General features: G+C 45.5%; 20 non-coding genes across 20 annotated transcripts; 6 read left to right on the forward strand and 14 right to left on the reverse strand.

Moving 5' to 3' along the window:
- Window positions 1-6,402: 6,402 nt before the first annotated feature.
- On the reverse strand, window positions 6,403-6,474 carry trnap-cgg (transfer RNA proline (anticodon CGG)). The gene has a single exon. It is a non-coding gene; the product is annotated as a tRNA-Pro (tRNA).
- Window positions 6,475-6,732: 258 nt separating this feature from the next.
- Window positions 6,733-6,804, reverse strand: trnap-ugg (transfer RNA proline (anticodon UGG)). The gene has a single exon. It is a non-coding gene; the product is annotated as a tRNA-Pro (tRNA).
- Window positions 6,805-7,569: 765 nt separating this feature from the next.
- trnap-ugg (transfer RNA proline (anticodon UGG)) lies at window positions 7,570-7,641 on the reverse strand. The gene has a single exon. It is a non-coding gene; the product is annotated as a tRNA-Pro (tRNA).
- A 159-nt stretch (window positions 7,642-7,800) lies between these two features.
- On the forward strand, window positions 7,801-7,873 carry trnaq-cug (transfer RNA glutamine (anticodon CUG)). Its single transcript has one exon. It is a non-coding gene; the product is annotated as a tRNA-Gln (tRNA).
- A 360-nt stretch (window positions 7,874-8,233) lies between these two features.
- trnap-ugg (transfer RNA proline (anticodon UGG)) lies at window positions 8,234-8,305 on the reverse strand. Its single transcript has one exon. It is a non-coding gene; the product is annotated as a tRNA-Pro (tRNA).
- Window positions 8,306-8,563: 258 nt separating this feature from the next.
- trnap-ugg (transfer RNA proline (anticodon UGG)) lies at window positions 8,564-8,635 on the reverse strand. Its single transcript has one exon. It is a non-coding gene; the product is annotated as a tRNA-Pro (tRNA).
- Window positions 8,636-9,400: 765 nt separating this feature from the next.
- trnap-ugg (transfer RNA proline (anticodon UGG)) lies at window positions 9,401-9,472 on the reverse strand. Its single transcript has one exon. It is a non-coding gene; the product is annotated as a tRNA-Pro (tRNA).
- A 159-nt stretch (window positions 9,473-9,631) lies between these two features.
- On the forward strand, window positions 9,632-9,704 carry trnaq-cug (transfer RNA glutamine (anticodon CUG)). Its single transcript has one exon. It is a non-coding gene; the product is annotated as a tRNA-Gln (tRNA).
- A 355-nt stretch (window positions 9,705-10,059) lies between these two features.
- trnap-ugg (transfer RNA proline (anticodon UGG)) lies at window positions 10,060-10,131 on the reverse strand. Its single transcript has one exon. It is a non-coding gene; the product is annotated as a tRNA-Pro (tRNA).
- Window positions 10,132-10,389: 258 nt separating this feature from the next.
- Window positions 10,390-10,461, reverse strand: trnap-ugg (transfer RNA proline (anticodon UGG)). The gene has a single exon. It is a non-coding gene; the product is annotated as a tRNA-Pro (tRNA).
- Window positions 10,462-11,444: 983 nt separating this feature from the next.
- trnaq-cug (transfer RNA glutamine (anticodon CUG)) lies at window positions 11,445-11,517 on the forward strand. Its single transcript has one exon. It is a non-coding gene; the product is annotated as a tRNA-Gln (tRNA).
- A 355-nt stretch (window positions 11,518-11,872) lies between these two features.
- trnap-cgg (transfer RNA proline (anticodon CGG)) lies at window positions 11,873-11,944 on the reverse strand. Its single transcript has one exon. It is a non-coding gene; the product is annotated as a tRNA-Pro (tRNA).
- Window positions 11,945-12,202: 258 nt separating this feature from the next.
- On the reverse strand, window positions 12,203-12,274 carry trnap-ugg (transfer RNA proline (anticodon UGG)). The gene has a single exon. It is a non-coding gene; the product is annotated as a tRNA-Pro (tRNA).
- Window positions 12,275-13,270: 996 nt separating this feature from the next.
- trnar-ccg (transfer RNA arginine (anticodon CCG)) lies at window positions 13,271-13,343 on the forward strand. Its single transcript has one exon. It is a non-coding gene; the product is annotated as a tRNA-Arg (tRNA).
- Window positions 13,344-14,028: 685 nt separating this feature from the next.
- Window positions 14,029-14,100, reverse strand: trnap-ugg (transfer RNA proline (anticodon UGG)). The gene has a single exon. It is a non-coding gene; the product is annotated as a tRNA-Pro (tRNA).
- Window positions 14,101-15,096: 996 nt separating this feature from the next.
- On the forward strand, window positions 15,097-15,169 carry trnaq-cug (transfer RNA glutamine (anticodon CUG)). Its single transcript has one exon. It is a non-coding gene; the product is annotated as a tRNA-Gln (tRNA).
- Window positions 15,170-15,524: 355 nt separating this feature from the next.
- trnap-cgg (transfer RNA proline (anticodon CGG)) lies at window positions 15,525-15,596 on the reverse strand. Its single transcript has one exon. It is a non-coding gene; the product is annotated as a tRNA-Pro (tRNA).
- Window positions 15,597-15,854: 258 nt separating this feature from the next.
- trnap-ugg (transfer RNA proline (anticodon UGG)) lies at window positions 15,855-15,926 on the reverse strand. Its single transcript has one exon. It is a non-coding gene; the product is annotated as a tRNA-Pro (tRNA).
- Window positions 15,927-16,691: 765 nt separating this feature from the next.
- Window positions 16,692-16,763, reverse strand: trnap-ugg (transfer RNA proline (anticodon UGG)). Its single transcript has one exon. It is a non-coding gene; the product is annotated as a tRNA-Pro (tRNA).
- A 159-nt stretch (window positions 16,764-16,922) lies between these two features.
- On the forward strand, window positions 16,923-16,995 carry trnar-ccg (transfer RNA arginine (anticodon CCG)). Its single transcript has one exon. It is a non-coding gene; the product is annotated as a tRNA-Arg (tRNA).
- Window positions 16,996-17,248: the final 253 nt, after the last annotated feature.

Consider the following 17,248-nt stretch of genomic DNA (forward strand, 5'->3'; position numbering starts at 1 on the left):
GGTCATTTGAGGACACGGCCACTTTCAAAATGAGGCGGCTTTTTCCACAAAAACATCTCCGTGAATGGCTGGAAGTAAGTTGTTGAACATCATTTCAGTTCTTGAGAAAGACTTCTTTTTATGTTAAATGTCATATTATTGTTAGTGTACATGCTTAAGCTGTATGATGTACCTTTGACCTGTATTGTAATGTAATGTACACTCAAAGCTTACCTAATGAAATTAAGAAATGGCTTTATTATAGTTGAAGTTTCCAAAATTTTTGAAAAAATACTATGGTTAAACTGAGGCTACTTGAGAAAAACATGTTTGATTTGGTGTTACCATGGTTTAAATGCATCAGTCATGTTTTTTATTGGTACTTTCAGTAAAAGCATAAAACTAGGCTTGCAAATCTTTAATCTCCCTAACATTTCTCCAGAAAAGTGCTTCAGAAAATTGGCCTGGATGGGAAGCTTAGTCCTCAACCGGCAAGGAAGAAATGGGACAACTTAAAACAAAAATATAAGGTATCATTTTACATATATTGTGGGACAGATTTTCTATGCATTGTACATTTCTAAGTCTCTTTTTCTGTAGGAGCTGAAAAACCCACCAACTGGTTCAGGGGTGGACAAGGGAGAAGACACCGGCCCTAGTTCACCCTAATGGATGAGGCTTTGGTTCAGAGGCATTCAGTTACCCCTCCAATACTGCTTGCCTCAATGCCCTTGGCCTCTTCCACTATCAGTGAACCAGGGCCATCAAATTCCTCTCCCTTGCCCCTCGATGAAGACAGTCCACCAGTGGACAGTGGACCAAGAGATGCAGGGGCAGAAAGAGGAGCTTCCTAGAAATCTTCAGGGAGGACATAGCCAGAGAGGAAGCCAGGGAAGAGGCCGGACGGAGAGCAGCAGATGAGAGGGCCAATAGAATTCTGAATTTACTTGAAAGTCTTGTCAAGAAAAATTGATTTGTATATATTTTGTAACTTCTGTGAAATACGTTGAATTTTGTTGTATTAATACTGCAGTATTTTAGTTTTGTATTTATTTATGTAGAAATGGAAGTAAAATAAAATGGAAATAAAAATGTTACTGATTTTGAGATAGTAAGGTTTTATTTTGTCAGGTTTCAGACACAATAGGTGTAGTAATTAATTGATCAGTTACACTTGGTCAAAAATTAAGTATTTAAAATAAAGAATATATATCTTTATTGATATGTGTTAACAGAGCACTGAATGATGTTTGGAACAAGAAGGTGGTGGTAAGAGGTCTTAAATGAAGATAAAAGGTAAGAACAATATTATTAATATTTATACTGTTCAGTTATATTGTACATGGTAATGATGATCCACAGCATGATCCTGCTGGGCAGACAGTTGTGCAGCAATACGTTCACGCAGAGCATTTCTGTTTACAGTCTCCCCAGCCCCCTCTTCTTATTCCTCCTCAGGTTGCCCTTCTTCCACTGGCAAGATGTCATCATTGCCAACACAGATGTTATTTAGTATGGTGCATGCCACAATAACATCAGGGACGAATGAAGTGACCACCTCCAGGGCATGGAAGAAGATGGCCCTCCACCTGGTTTTCATAATGCCAAATGCTCGCTCAATGACAGAACGGGCTTTGGCATGATGAGCATTGAGCCTGTACAGCCACAAAGGTGATTTAAAATTTAAATATGTGACCTGATCCAGCAAAATGAGTCACAGTGACCCAAATTTCAAAATTGAGATTTTGGTATCAATGGAAAGAGGAGACCATAGGCTTTAAAATGATATCCTAGTCAAAGTACCTTTAAATACCTTGAATGCTTTTAAAGATATACCCATTTGAATTATGGTCGTCTGCCCTCTTTTTCCAATTGAAAACCTGAGAAAATCGCTTTTAAAGTTTTTTTTTTTGCCCGTTTTTTGTTGATATCTTTCAAAATAACTATTTATTTAACAGCTTAATTTGACCAAAGACATTTGTATATATATAAATGCTATTAAACCAGGCTGAAGCTTAAATTATTTTAAAGTATTTATTTGAATAAATATTTTAAAAGGCACCTTTACAAAGATTTACTAAAATCAGAAAGATTGAACAGAGGTGCTAAATTTTAGCTTGAGAGAGAGGGCGTGTCTGTGTGTGTGTTCACTTGCCCCACAAAAAAAAAAAAAAAAAAAAAAAGTAAAAGAAAAGAAAATGGGCCTATAAAATAAGCCTAGTTATTGTTTTTTTTGTTTTTGATACATGTAAGCCCAGACAGCGCTTAGACTAAGCCAGAATTAGGCCTTAGTTCAATAAGGGTATTTAAGTAACTTTTATGCCTCTATAGTATGCAATATGATATTAATGAGGAAAAAAATATTTGTGTTGTTTTTCCTGCTTAAAATTGGACACTTTAATCAAGTTATATCTATCTATTATATCAAGTTATCATATCTATCTTCATCCTCATCTCCATCTTCTCTCTCATCCTCTCTCCCTGACTGATTGTCACTATGATTTCATCTTCCTCATCACAGTATGACCCCTCATCATTACCCTCATCAACTGGCTGTGCTACCTATGTTTTATACCTTTTTGAAGTGCTATAGGAAATGTGCAGATCATAATATATGCAGATATAGTATGTGAATTACTATTCCTATAAGTGCATTACAACATCATGTGAAAATGCAAATATATTTAGATAATTCTAAGTCTTCCTTACAAATATAATACATTTGTATTCAAACCTATTATGGCTGTATAGCCTTATACGATTCCATTATGGTACAATGTTGCCTTGAGGCAACACACAGTTTTTTTTTTATTTTCTCTAAAACATTTGATGATATATAATGTAAAGTTCTTGAAAATACTTCTTTACTTGCTAGTGAAGGTGACTCTTTTTTTGTGGTATTTTTGTGGGTGATTAAATGGATACAAACAAGTGAAAAAAACAATTTTCTTTGGAGAAAATATTGAGCCATGTGACGTGCAAATGTGCTGAAACAGGACATGAAATGGACCCCTGTTGGTCATGTTTTGGTCGTTTTTGCACTTTTATTGATTAGTATTTAGACCATGTTGCCTAGAGGCAACACCATTACTGGTGTGCATCTCGAGACAAAACGATGGCACTGACATATTTTAAGATCTGTCAGTACAAGTTAAAACTTAAAGGTGCTAAAGAGGATGTTTTGTTTTATACATTTTTGCAATATTACTTTAAACTGTCTTTACTAACTGATAAAAGACTATTTATTAGGTGCACTGAAAGTAATAATATTATGCTGCGTTCACGTCACCTCGTATTTACTGGAATCTTGAAGCACGTGACGTTATATTCTGAGCTGTTCACATCCTTTTTTCCTTGAACTGGGAATTATGTGTTTCAATGGCACCACTATCAACAGCTAAATGAATCTACAGCGGTCAGGTGGTACAGCGGCCACGTGGTACATGTGGGAGCTTGCAGAAAACTCCCAGCTTACAAGCTGTAATTACGAGCTCTATGAGGACGTGAACGCTTTTTACAAGCTAGAATCTCGTAACTACAGGAATTACGAGACCGCGTAAATGCACCTTTAATATACATCGTCTGTGCACGAGGTAGGGCCTTAAAAACATCAGCCAATTGTTTACATGATCATCGCGTAAACGATTGGCCCTCTGGCTTGTCAGTCACTGCCATTACGTTCCTTGTGAGAGACGTGCACGGATTGGCCCTCTGGCTTGTCAATCACTGCCATGACGTTTCTTGTGAGAGACGTGCGCGGCTGCGCACTCCAGTAACTTTCCACACTCCACAGGCGCCGCATAGAATGTTTTTCTCAGGAGACAGGAGTAACAACTGCAGATTATGAGTTACCTGCGGTAAGTCCGACATAATGAATCCACTAACATGACACAGCCAATGCCGGTGGTAAACACTCGTGTTCCAATACTCGTGCACGAATTTTGGGAGGCGTTCCCTCGAAAGCTGTGAAGGAGGGGGGTTGTTCTTACGCATGCGCTCATTTCAAAAACTCACTAACAGTCTTTGGTTTCTCAGTCAACGAAAAGATCCTCTGTATCACCTTTAAGCTTTGTCTGTGAAACCAGGGGATAACCTAATAAATAATATAAGCTACTAGATTAACTCATTTTAAATATTATATATTAAATACTAAATACTATATTAAATACTAATACTAGATTAAATACTATAGATTAAACTTTATTAAAGTATATCAGTCAAGAGCAGTTACAGATGCATAAATAATGTTTTGAAATGTTGAAAATATAATACAATATACAAAATACTATTATTTGAAACCGATTCATTCAAGCGGCTGATTCATTCAGGAAGTGTTGCTGAGAGACTCAAAACAATGCTCTGTGGAACTATTTTCGTAGGCGAAATACAGCGAAACAGATGATTTGGTGTCTTAAATGTAAGTCACTTGATATTAGGGTCTTAACTGTTCGCTGTATAAAATTAATATCACATTTGTAATAATGCTGATATTTGGACAAAAACGGCGTTGAAAAAATATGAATGATATACAGGGTCATTTTTGCCCCTTATCTTGAATTCTGGGGGCATTCTAAAGGCATTTTAGTAGACTAAATCACACAGTGAAAGTGTACATGATATGCACGCGTACTTGGTGTTTTGTTTGGTTTTTGTAAAGTGAGAGACATACTTGATAATTTCAGATAGTTAAATCAACAATTATGATATCATAGACGATATATATTGCACACCCTACAGCACTGGCCCAATCGGGCAAGTGACTGCTCCGTCTACTGTCCCGAGCGTCGTTCACACTGGCCCCAGGCCATCGGACAGTCCTTATTGTCGAGCCCTGCACAGTATACTACACTACACTATACTACACTACACAGTATTGATCTATCTTTCTGAGGAGATCTGCTAGCTTGTTTACACAGAGCACTGCTAGTCTGACAGGAGGATGGCTGGACCAATTTCGTGCCGGTCAGTCGAAACGGGGCTTCCCATTGAAAAATGATCAGTGTTTATGTCACTGTTTGTATACATTTCTAAGCTTTTTGATTGGTTTTATACAATGTTTAACACCATATTTGGAGAGCAGAGATAGTGAAGTTTCAGGGGATACCTGGAATATAGGGAAATGCTAAAAAGTGACGAGAGGAGTTGAGAAAAGCAATGTTAATTTCCAGCAAATTTAGTAAACTTTGTCAACTTTAATAGTCATTTAAATACCTTTAATCATCTGGACTACGAAACTTTTTGAGATTATTTTTGAATGTCTATTCTTTGAAATTAGCTAAAACAAAAATAAAAATAAATTTTTTTCATTGTTTTTCCACATTATTGGCCTGTATCTTAAAATGGAACGTTGTGACTTCCGACCCATTTCGCCAGAATGGGTCACATATAAGAAAAACATGTAATGATACTTTTCATTTAGTGATTAACTTATTTATATTTTTCCAAACCTCTATTGTGTCACTCCTCTTACAGGCTGCTTTTAGGGTGTCACCAGGGCAATGGGCATCTCTAGACAGGGGTATCCTTCATCACCCAAGAGGAAGTGTCCTGGTGGTGGATATGCGCCACTGCCAGCTGCCTGAAACCCTCACCCACCTCCCTTTGTGTCACCCCCTTTAAACAAGATGCGCAGGACTGTGACTGTTTGGTTGCAGATGGAATAAACTGGCGAGCTCTGCTGTGAATAGTTAGTAAGTTTCCATTTAAACTCCTCATTTGTGAACAATATTATGTATAATAGTTATGTAAAATAAAATATCACTATTAGAATCAAAAACTTATTTTGTCAGTTTCTTTAATAATAGCAGCCAAATGTTGAAATTAACATACAATAATGAAAATAAAAATGGTAAAAAAACAATGAACAGTACTGCTGTTTTCACTGTATTTGGACACACCTCAATAACAGGATGTGACCTGGCATCAAGATACTAAAGTGTAGTTATTTGAGCATCAGATACTCCTTGAAGCCATACTACAGATCTACAGATCAAAGGCCAAGCTTGCCAGACAAGGCTGAGTGGGCTAATATCGAAGGCATCAGCCTCCGGAGCTGGGGATTGTGGATTCAAGTCCCACCTGGGTCGTCTTTGATGGGTGCGAGAAATTCCAGGGTGATTTGTTCAAAGCAACACTATAGCCATGATGACCGCAAGACCTGAATTAGCATAGAACTGACAAACTTCTGATAGCTGTGGCAGCTTTTGCGAGCACCAGACTGTCAGTGAATCAATCTGGACCGCCTGTGCATGTGTCCTTTCAGGCTGAAATTACACAAAGCACTGTGTGCAAGAGGACGCTGGAGAACGTGACGTCAAGTACCACGTGGGTTGCAGTAAATGGCCTGGTATGAAGTGGTTGATAAAGAAAAGCAGCAATCGAAAAAAGTGCAAGAAAACCCCGGCACTCATACTAAAGGCGAGAGGGCTCATCCGGGATTTGAACCCGGGACCTCTCGCACCCGAAGCGAGAATCATACCCCTAGACCAACGAGCCTGACCGCTGAATGCTTAGGCTACATGTGTACACTTGTAGAGTCATAGAATGCTGGCCGCTAAAAGAAAAACGCAGGCGCTAGTTCTAATAGAATGCGTTTGTTGGCGGGCTGCCCCTCTGAGTAGGGTCTGTCCGAGGAAATGACGCTTGTCATCTGGCTGAATCTCGGCTATGTCATAGTTTAGATGAACACAGGCAGCAGTAAGGATTTCAAAACCAGGACAAACAGCTGCCCCTGCCGCTCGCTCTGAAATCGCTGGGCTCGTCCGGGATTTGAACCCGGGACCTCTCGCACCCAAAGCGAGAATCATACCCCTAGACCAACGAGCCTTGTGCACGTGCCCTTCCACGCTGATATTGAACAAAGCGCTGCGTGCTAGAGGCCCAGTGGCCTAATGGGTAAAGGCCGCATCTTACTTTTGCGCTACTATGAAGGCTCCGCGTACGAAAGCAGAGAGGATGACACACATAACAGATGGGAAAGTGTCATGAAAGATTGATTTAAAAGAGAATTCCACAAAATGTCGAAGGCTTGACTATGAAACCATGAGGCATCAGCCTCCCACCTAGGGCGTGCTTGATGAGCTAGCTCCAAGCTGATGCTGCAAAAAGTCAATGACCATTTGTTCAAAGAAACTCCATAGAACGACAAGTATATATGTGCTTAGCGTTTCTGCAAAAGAGCCACTTTAATTCAATGAAGAGCGATATAGAATGGTTTGAATCCCACAGCGGCATCTACAGACCTGCAGAAAGTTCGATTTGGCCGAAGCATCAGCCTCTGATGCCCGAGAACGTGACGTCAAGTACCACGTGGGTTGCAGTAAATGGCCTGATGTCAAGTAGTTGATAAAGAAAAGCAGCAATCGGAAAAAGTGCCAGAAAACCCTTGAACTTGAACAGAACGGGCAGGCACTAGTTCTAATAGAAAGCGTTTGTGGGCGGGCTGCCGCTCTGAGCATGGTCTGTCCGAGGAAATGAGGCTTGTCATCTGGCTGAATCTCGGCTATGTAGTAGAACAGGTGATCACAGGCAGCAGTAAGGATTTCAAAACCAGGACAAACAGCTGCCCCTGCCGCTCACTCTGAAACCGCTGGGCTCGTCCGGGATTTGAACCCGGGACCTCTCGCACCCAAAGCGAGAATCATACCCCTAGACCAACGAGCCTTGTCGATGGAAGATCTTTCGTGAGGGCGCCACAAATTCAGTGAAGCTCTCCTCAGTGACAGGACGTGACCTGGCATCAAGATACTAAAGTGTAGATGTTTGAGTGGCAGAAACTCCTTGAAGCCATGCTACAGATCAAAGGCCAAGCTCGCCAGACAAGGCCCAGTGGCCTAATGGATAAGGCATCAGCCTCTGGAGCTGGGGATTGTGGGTTCAAGTTCCACCTGGGTCGTCTTTGATGGGCTACCTTTAAGTTGGCTGTGCGAGAAATTCCGGGATGATTTGTTCAGAGCAACGCTATAGCCTTGATGACCGCAAGACCAGACCTGAATTAGCACAGAACTGACAAACTTCTGATAGCTGTGGCAGCTTTTGCGAGCACCAGACTGTCAGTGAATCAATCTGGCCCGCCTGTGCATGTGCCCTTTCAGGCTGAAATTACACAAAGCACTGTGTGCAAGAGGACGCTGGAGAACGTGACGTCAAGTACCACGTGGGTTGCAGTAAATGGCCTGGTATGAAGTGGTTGATAAAGAAAAGCAGCAATCGAAAAAAGTGCAAGAAAACCCCGGCACTCATACTAAAGGCGAGAGGGCTCGTCCGGGATTTGAACCCGGGACCTCTCGCACCCAAAGCGAGAATCATACCCCTAGACCAACGAGCCTGACCGCTGAATGCTTAGGCTACATGTGTACACTTGTAGAGTCATAGAATGCTGGCCGCTAAAAGAAAGGCGCAGGCGCTAGTTCTAATAGAATGAGTTTGTTGGCGGGCTGCCCCTCTGAGTAGGGTCTGTCCGAGGAAATGACGCTTGTCATCTGGCTGAATCTCGGCTATGTCATAGTTTAGATGAACACAGGCAGCAGTAAGGATTTCAAAACCAGGACAAACAGCTGCCCCTGCCGCTCGCTCTGAAATCGCTGGGCTCGTCCGGGATTTGAACCCGGGACCTCTCGCACCCAAAGCGAGAATCATACCCCTAGACCAACGAGCCTTGTGCACGTGCCCTTCCACGCTGATATTGAACAAAGCGCTGCGTGCTAGAGGCCCAGTGGCCTAATGGGTAAAGGCCGCATCTTACTTTTGCGCTACTATGAAGGCTCCGCGTACGAAAGCAGAGAGGATGACACACATAACAGATGGGAAAGTGTCATGAAAGATTGATTTAAAAGAGAATTCCACAAAATGTCGAAGGCTTGACTATGAAACCATGAGGCATCAGCCTCCCACCTAGGGTGTGCTTGATGAGCTAGCTCCAAGCTGATGCTGCAAAAAGTCAATGACCATTTGTTCAAAGAAACTCCATAGAACGACAAGTATATATGTGCTTAGCGTTTCTGCAAAAGAGCCACGTTAATTCAATGAAGAGCGATATAGAATGGTTTGAATCCCACAGCGGCATCTACAGACCTGCAGAAAGTTCGATTTGGCCGAAGCATCAGCCTCTGATGCCCGAGAACGTGACGTCAAGTACCACGTGGGTTGCAGTAAATGGCCTGATGTCAAGTAGTTGATAAAGAAAAGCAGCAATCGGAAAAAGTGCCAGAAAACCCTTGAACTTGAACAGAACGGGCAGGCACTAGTTCTAATAGAAAGCGTTTGTGGGCGGGCTGCCGCTCTGAGCATGGTCTGTCCGAGGAAATGAGGCTTGTCATCTGGCTGAATCTCGGCTATGTAGTAGAACAGGTGATCACAGGCAGCAGTAAGGATTTCAAAACCAGGACAAACAGCTGCCCCTGCCGCTCACTCTGAAACCGCTGGGCTCGTCCGGGATTTGAACCCGGGACCTCTCGCACCCAAAGCGAGAATCATACCCCTAGACCAACGAGCCTTGTCGATGGAAGATCTTTCGTGAGGGCGCCACAAATTCAGTGAAGCTCTCCTCAGTGACAGGACGTGACCTGGCATCAAGATACTAAAGTGTAGATGTTTGAGTGGCAGAAACTCCTTGAAGCCATGCTACAGATCAAAGGCCAAGCTCGCCAGACAAGGCCCAGTGGCCTAATGGATAAGGCATCAGCCTCTGGAGCTGGGGATTGTGGGTTCAAGTTCCACCTGGGTCGTCTTTGATGGGCTACCTTTAAGTTGGCTGTGCGAGAAATTCCGGGATGATTTGTTCAGAGCAACGCTATAGCCTTGATGACCGCAAGACCTGAATTAGCACAGAACTGACAAACTTCTGATAGCTGTGGCAGCTTTTGCGAGCACCAGACTGTCAGTGAATCAATCTGGCCCGCCTGTGCATGTGCCCTTTCAGGCTGAAATTACACAAAGCACTGTGTGCAAGAGGACGCTGGAGAACGTGACGTCAAGTACCACGTGGGTTGCAGTAAATGGCCTGGTATGAAGTGGTTGATAAAGAAAAGCAGCAATCGAAAAAAGTGCAAGAAAACCCCGGCACTCATACTAAAGGCGAGAGGGCTCGTCCGGGATTTGAACCCGGGACCTCTCGCACCCAAAGCGAGAATCATACCCCTAGACCAACGAGCCTGACCGCTGAATGCTTAGGCTACATGTGTACACTTGTAGAGTCATAGAATGCTGGCCGCTAAAAGAAAGGCGCAGGCGCTAGTTCTAATAGAATGAGTTTGTTGGCGGGCTGCCCCTCTGAGTAGGGTCTGTCCGAGGAAATGACGCTTGTCATCTGGCTGAATCTCGGCTATGTCATAGTTTAGATGAACACAGGCAGCAGTAAGGATTTCAAAACCAGGACAAACAGCTGCCCCTGCCGCTCGCTCTGAAATCGCTGGGCTCGTCCGGGATTTGAACCCGGGACCTCTCGCACCCAAAGCGAGAATCATACCCCTAGACCAACGAGCCTTGTGCACGTGCCCTTCCACGCTGATATTAAACAAAGCGCTGCGTGCTAGAGGCCCAGTGGCCTAATGGGTAAAGGCCGCATCTTACTTTTGCGCTACTATGAAGGCTCCGCGTACGAAAGCAGAGAGGATGACACACATAACAGATGGGAAAGTGTCATGAAAGATTGATTTAAAAGAGAATTCCACAAAATGTCGAAGGCTTGACTATGAAACCATGAGGCATCAGCCTCCCACCTAGGGCGTGCTTGATGAGCTAGCTCCAAGCTGATGCTGCAAAAAGTCAAGGACCATTTGTTCAAAGAAACTCCATAGAACGACAAGTATATATGTGCTTAGCGTTTCTGCAAAAGAGCCACGTTAATTCAATGAAGAGCGATATAGAATGGTTTGAATCCCACAGCAGCATCTACAGACCTGCAGAAAGTTCGATTTGGCCGAAGCATCAGCCTCTGATGCCCGAGAACGTGACGTCAAGTACCACGTGGGTTGCAGTAAATGGCCTGATGTCAAGTAGTTGATAAAGAAAAGCAGCAATCGGAAAAAGTGCCAGAAAACCCTTGAACTTGAACAGAACGGGCAGGCACTAGTTCTAATAGAAAGCGTTTGTGGGCGGGCTGCCGCTCTGAGCATGGTCTGTCCGAGGAAATGAGGCTTGTCATCTGGCTGAATCTCGGCTATGTAGTAGAACAGGTGATCACAGGCAGCAGTAAGGATTTCAAAACCAGGACAAACAGCTGCCCCTGCCGCTCACTCTGAAACCGCTGGGCTCGTCTGGGATTTGAACCCGGGACCTCTAGCACCCAAAGCGAGAATCATACCCCTAGACCAACGAGCCTTGTCGATGGAAGATCTTTCGTATTCAGTGAAGCTCTCCTCAGTGACAGGACGTGACCTGGCATCAAGATACTAAAGTGTAGATGTTTGAGTGGCAGAAACTCCTTGAAGCCATGCTACAGATCAAAGGCCAAGCTCGCCAGACAAGGCCCAGTGGCCTAATGGATAAGGCATCAGCCTCTGGAGCTGGGGATTGTGGGTTCAAGTTCCACCTGGGTCGTCTTTGATGGGCTACCTTTAAGTTGGCTGTGCGAGAAATTCCGGGATGATTTGTTCAGAGCAACGCTATAGCCTTGATGACCTCAAGACCTGAATTAGCACAGAACTGACAAACTTCTGATAGCTGTGGCAGCTTTTGCGAGCACCAGACTGTCAGTGAATCAATCTGGCCGGCCTCTGCATGTGCACTTTCAGGCTGAAATTACACAAAGCACTGTGTGCAAGAGGACGCTGGAGAACGTGACGTCAAGTACCACGTGGGTTGCAGTAAATGGCCTGGTATGAAGTGGTTGATAAAGAAAAGCAGCAATCGAAAAAAGTGCAAGAAAACCCCGGCACTCATACTAAAGGCGAGAGGGCTCGTCCGGGATTTGAACCCGGGACCTCTCGCACCCGAAGCGAGAATCATACCCCTAGACCAACGAGCCTGACCGCTGAATGCTTAGGCTACATGTGTACACTTGTAGAGTCATAGAATGCTGGCCGCTAAAAGAAAAGCGCAGGCGCTAGTTCTAATAGAATGCGTTTGTTGGCGGGCTGCCCCTCTGAGTAGGGTCTGTCCGAGGAAATGACGCTTGTCATCTGGCTGAATCTCGGCTATGTCATAGTTTAGATGAACACAGGCAGCAGTAAGGATTTCAAAACCAGGACAAACAGCTGCCCCTGCCGCTCGCTCTGAAAACGCTGGGCTCGTCCGGGATTTGAACCCGGGACCTCTCGCACCCAAAGCGAGAATCATACCCCTAGACCAACGAGCCTTGTGCACGTGCCCTTCCACGCTGATATTAAACAAAGCGCTGCGTGCTGGAGGCCCAGTGGCCTAATGGGTAAAGGCCGCATCTTACTTTTGCGCTACTATGAAGGCTCCGCGTACGAAAGCAGAGAGGATGACACACATAACAGATGGGAAAGTGTCATGAAAGATTGATTTAAAAGAGAATTCCACAAAATGTCGAAGGCTTGACTATGAAACCATGAGGCATCAGCCTCCCACCTAGGGCGTGCTTGATGAGCTAGCTCCAAGCTGATGCTGCAAAAAGTCAATGACCATTTGTTCAAAGAAACTCCATAGAACGACAAGTATATATGTGCTTAGCGTTTCTGCAAAAGAGCCACGTTAATTCAATGAAGAGCGATATAGAATGGTTTGAATCCCACAGCGGCATCTACAGACCTGCAGAAAGTTCGATTTGGCCGAAGCATCAGCCTCTGATGCCCGAGAACGTGACGTCAAGTACCACGTGGGTTGCAGTAAATGGCCTGATGTCAAGTAGTTGATAAAGAAAAGCAGCAATCGGAAAAAGTGCCAGAAAACCCTTGAACTTGAACAGAACGGGCAGGCACTAGTTCTAATAGAAAGCGTTTGTGGGCGGGCTGCCGCTCTGAGCATGGTCTGTCCGAGGAAATGAGGCTTGTCATCTGGCTGAATCTCGGCTATGTAGTAGTACAGGTGATCACAGGCAGCAGTAAGGATTTCAAAACCAGGACAAACAGCTGCCCCTGCCGCTCACTCTGAAACCGCTGGGCTCATCCGGGATTTGAACCCGGGACCTCTCGCACCCAAAGCGAGAATCATACCCCTACACCAACGAGCCTTGTCGATGGAAGATCTTTCGTGAGGGCGCCACAAATTCAGTGAAGCTCTCCTCAGTGACAGGACATGACCTAGCGTCAAGATACTAAAGTGTAGATGTTTGAGTGGCAGAAACTCCTTGAAGCCATGCTACAGATCAAAGGCCAAGCTCACCAGAAAAGGCCCAGTGGCCTAATGGATAAGGCATCAGCCTCCGGAGCTGGGGATTGTGGGTTCAAGTCCCACCTGGGTCGTTGTTGATGGGCTACCTTTAAGTTGGCTGTGCGAGAAATTCCGGGATGATTTGTTCAGAGCAACGCTATAGCCTTGATGACCGCAAGACCTGAATTAGCACAGAACTGACAAACTTCTGATAGCTGTGGCAGCTTTTGCGAGCACCAGACTGTCAGTGAATCAATCTGGCCCGCCTGTGCATGTGCCCTTTCAGGCTGAAATTACACAAAGCACTGTGTGCAAGAGGACGCTGGAGAACGTGACGTCAAGTACCACGTGGGTTGCAGTAAATGGCCTGGTATGAAGTGGTTGATAAAGAAAAGCAGCAATCGAAAAAAGTGCAAGAAAACCCCGGCACTCATACTAAAGGCGAGAGGGCTCATCCGGGATTTGAACCCAGGACCTCTGGCACCCGAAGCGAGAATCATACCCCTAGACCAACGAGCCTGACCGCTGAATGCTTAGGCTACATGTGTACACTTGTAGAGTCATAGAATGCTGGCCGCTAAAAGAAAAGCGCAGGCGCTAGTTCTAATAGAATGCGTTTGTTGGCGGGCTGCCCCTCTGAGTAGGGTCTGTCCGAGGAAATGACGCTTGTCATCTGGCTGAATCTCGGCTATTTCATAGTTTAGATGAACACAGGCAGCAGTAAGGATTTCAAAACCAGGACAAACAGCTGCCCCTGCCGCTCGCTCTGAAATCGCTGGGCTCGTCCGGGATTTGAACCCGGGACCTCTCGCACCCAAAGCGAGAATCATACCCCTAGACCAACGAGCCTTGTGCACGTGCCCTTCCACGCTGATATTGAACAAAGCGCTGCGTGCTAGAGGCCCAGTGGCCTAATGGGTAAAGGCTGCATCTTACTTTTGCGCTACTATGAAGGCTCCGCGTACGAAAGCAGAGAGGATGACACACATAACAGATGGGAAAGTGTCATGAAAGATTGATTTAACAGAGAATTCCACAAAATGTCGAAGGCTTGACTATGAAACCATGAGGCATCAGCCTCCCACCTAGGGCGTGCTTGATGAGCTAGCTCCAAGCTGATGCTGCAAAAAGTCAATGACCATTTGTTCAAAGAAACTCCATAGAACGACAAGTATATATGTGCTTAGCGTTTCTGCAAAAGAGCCACTTTAATTCAATGAAGAGCGATATAGAATGGTTTGAATCCCACAGCGGCATCTACAGACCTGCAGAAAGTTCGATTTGGCCGAAGCATCAGCCTCTGATGCCCGAGAACGTGACGTCAAGTACCACGTGGGTTGCAGTAAATGGCCTGATGTCAAGTAGTTGATAAAGAAAAGCAGCAATCGGAAAAAGTGCCAGAAAACCCTTGAACTTGAACAGAACGGGCAGGCACTAGTTCTAATAGAAAGCGTTTGTGGGCGGGCTGCCGCTCTGAGCATGGTCTGTCCGAGGAAATGAGGCTTGTCATCTGGCTGAATCTCGGCTATGTAGTAGAACAGGTGATCACAGGCAGCAGTAAGGATTTCAAAACCAGGACAAACAGCTGCCCCTGCCGCTCACTCTGAAACCGCTGGGCTCGTCCGGGATTTGAACTCGGGACCTCTAGCACCCAAAGCGAGAATCATACCCCTAGACCAACGAGCCTTGTCGATGGAAGATCTTTCGTGAGGGCGCCACAAATTCAGTGAAGCTCTCCTCAGTGACAGGACGTGACCTGGCATCAAGATACTAAAGTGTAGATGTTTGAGTGGCAGAAACTCCTTGAAGCCATGCTACAGATCAAAGGCCAAGCTCGCCAGACAAGGCCCAGTGGCCTAATGGATAAGGCATCAGCCTCTGGAGCTGGGGATTGTGGGTTCAAGTTCCACCTGGGTCGTCTTTGATGGGCTACCTTTAAGTTGGCTGTGCGAGAAATTCCGGGATGATTTGTTCAGAGCAACGCTATAGCCTTGATGACCGCAAGACCTGAATTAGCACAGAACTGACAAACTTCTGATAGCTGTGGCAGCTTTTGCGAGCACCAGACTGTCAGTGAATCAATCTGGCCCGCCTGTGCATGTGCCCTTTCAGGCTGAAATTACACAAAGCACTGTGTGCAAGAGGACGCTGGAGAACGTGACGTCAAGTACCACGTGGGTTGCAGTAAATGGCCTGGTATGAAGTGGTTGATAAAGAAAAGCAGCAATCGAAAAAAGTGCAAGAAAACCCCGGCACTCATACTAAAGGCGAGAGGGCTCATCCGGGATTTGAACCCGGGACCTCTCGCACCCGAAGCGAGAATCATACCCCTAGACCAACGAGCCTGACCGCTGAATGCTTAGGCTACATGTGTACACTTGTAGAGTCATAGAATGCTGGCCGCTAAAAGAAAGGCGCAGGCGCTAGTTCTAATAGAATGCGTTTGTTGGCGGGCTGCCCCTCTGAGTAGGGTCTGTCCGAGGAAATGACGCTTGTCATCTGGCTGAATCTCGGCTATGTCATAGTTTAGATGAACACAGGCAGCAGTAAGGATTTCAAAACCAGGACAAACAGCTGCCCCTGCCGCTCGCTCTGAAATCGCTGGGCTCGTCCGGGATTTGAACCCGGGACCTCTCGCACCCAAAGCGAGAATCATACCCCTAGACCAACGAGCCTTGTGCACATGCCCTTCCACGCTGATATTGAACAAAGCGCTGCGTGCTAGAGGCCCAGTGGCCTAATGGGTAAAGGCCGCATCTTACTTTTGCGCTACTATGAAGGCTCCGCGTACGAAAGCAGAGAGGATGACACACATAACAGATGGGAAAGTGTCATGAAAGATTGATTTAAAAGAGAATTCCACAAAATGTCGAAGGCTTGACTATGAAACCATGAGGCATCAGCCTCCCACCTAGGGCGTGCTTGATGAGCTAGCTCCAAGCTGATGCTGCAAAAAGTCAATGACCATTTGTTCAAAGAAACTCCATAGAACGACAAGTATATATGTGCTTAGCGTTTCTGCAAAAGAGCCACTTTAATTCAATGAAGAGCGATATAGAATGGTTTGAATCCCACAGCGGCATCTACAGACCTGCAGAAAGTTCGATTTGGCCGAAGCATCAGCCTCTGATGCCCGAGAACGTGACGTCAAGTACCACGTGGGTTGCAGTAAATGGCCTGATGTCAAGTAGTTGATAAAGAAAAGCAGCAATCGGAAAAAGTGCCAGAAAACCCTTGAACTTGAACAGAACGGGCAGGCACTAGTTCTAATAGAAAGCGTTTGTGGGCGGGCTGCCGCTCTGAGCATGGTCTGTCCGAGGAAATGAGGCTTGTCATCTGGCTGAATCTCGGCTATGTAGTAGAACAGGTGATCACAGGCAGCAGTAAGGATTTCAAAACCAGGACAAACAGCTGCCCCTGCCGCTCACTCTGAAACCGCTGGGCTCGTCCGGGATTTGAACCCGGGACCTCTCGCACCCAAAGCGAGAATCATACCCCTAGACCAACGAGCCTTGTCGATGGAAGATCTTTCGTGAGGGCGCCACAAATTCAGTGAAGCTCTCCTCAGTGACAGGACGTGACCTGGCATCAAGATACTAAAGTGTAGATGTTTGAGTGGCAGAAACTCCTTGAAGCCATGCTACAGATCAAAGGCCAAGCTCGCCAGATAAGGCCCAGTGGCCTAATGGATAAGGCATCAGCCTCCGGAGCTGGGGATTGTGGGTTCAAGTCCCACCTGGGTCGTCTTTGATGGGCTACCTTTAAGTTGGCTGTGCGAGAAATTCCGGGATGATTTGTTCAGAGCAACGCTATAGCCTTGATGACCGCAAGACCTGAATTAGCACAGAACTGACAAACTTCTGATAGCTGTGGCAGCTTTTGCGAGCACCAGACTGTCAGTGAATCAATCTGGCCGGCCTCTGCATGTGCACTTTCAGGCTGAAATTACACAAAGCACTGTGTGCAAGAGGACGCTGGAGAACGTGACGTCAAGTAC

This window comes from Chanodichthys erythropterus, chromosome 12 (assembly GCF_024489055.1).
Source record: "Chanodichthys erythropterus isolate Z2021 chromosome 12, ASM2448905v1, whole genome shotgun sequence".
Taxonomy (NCBI): Eukaryota; Metazoa; Chordata; class Actinopteri; order Cypriniformes; family Xenocyprididae; genus Chanodichthys; species Chanodichthys erythropterus.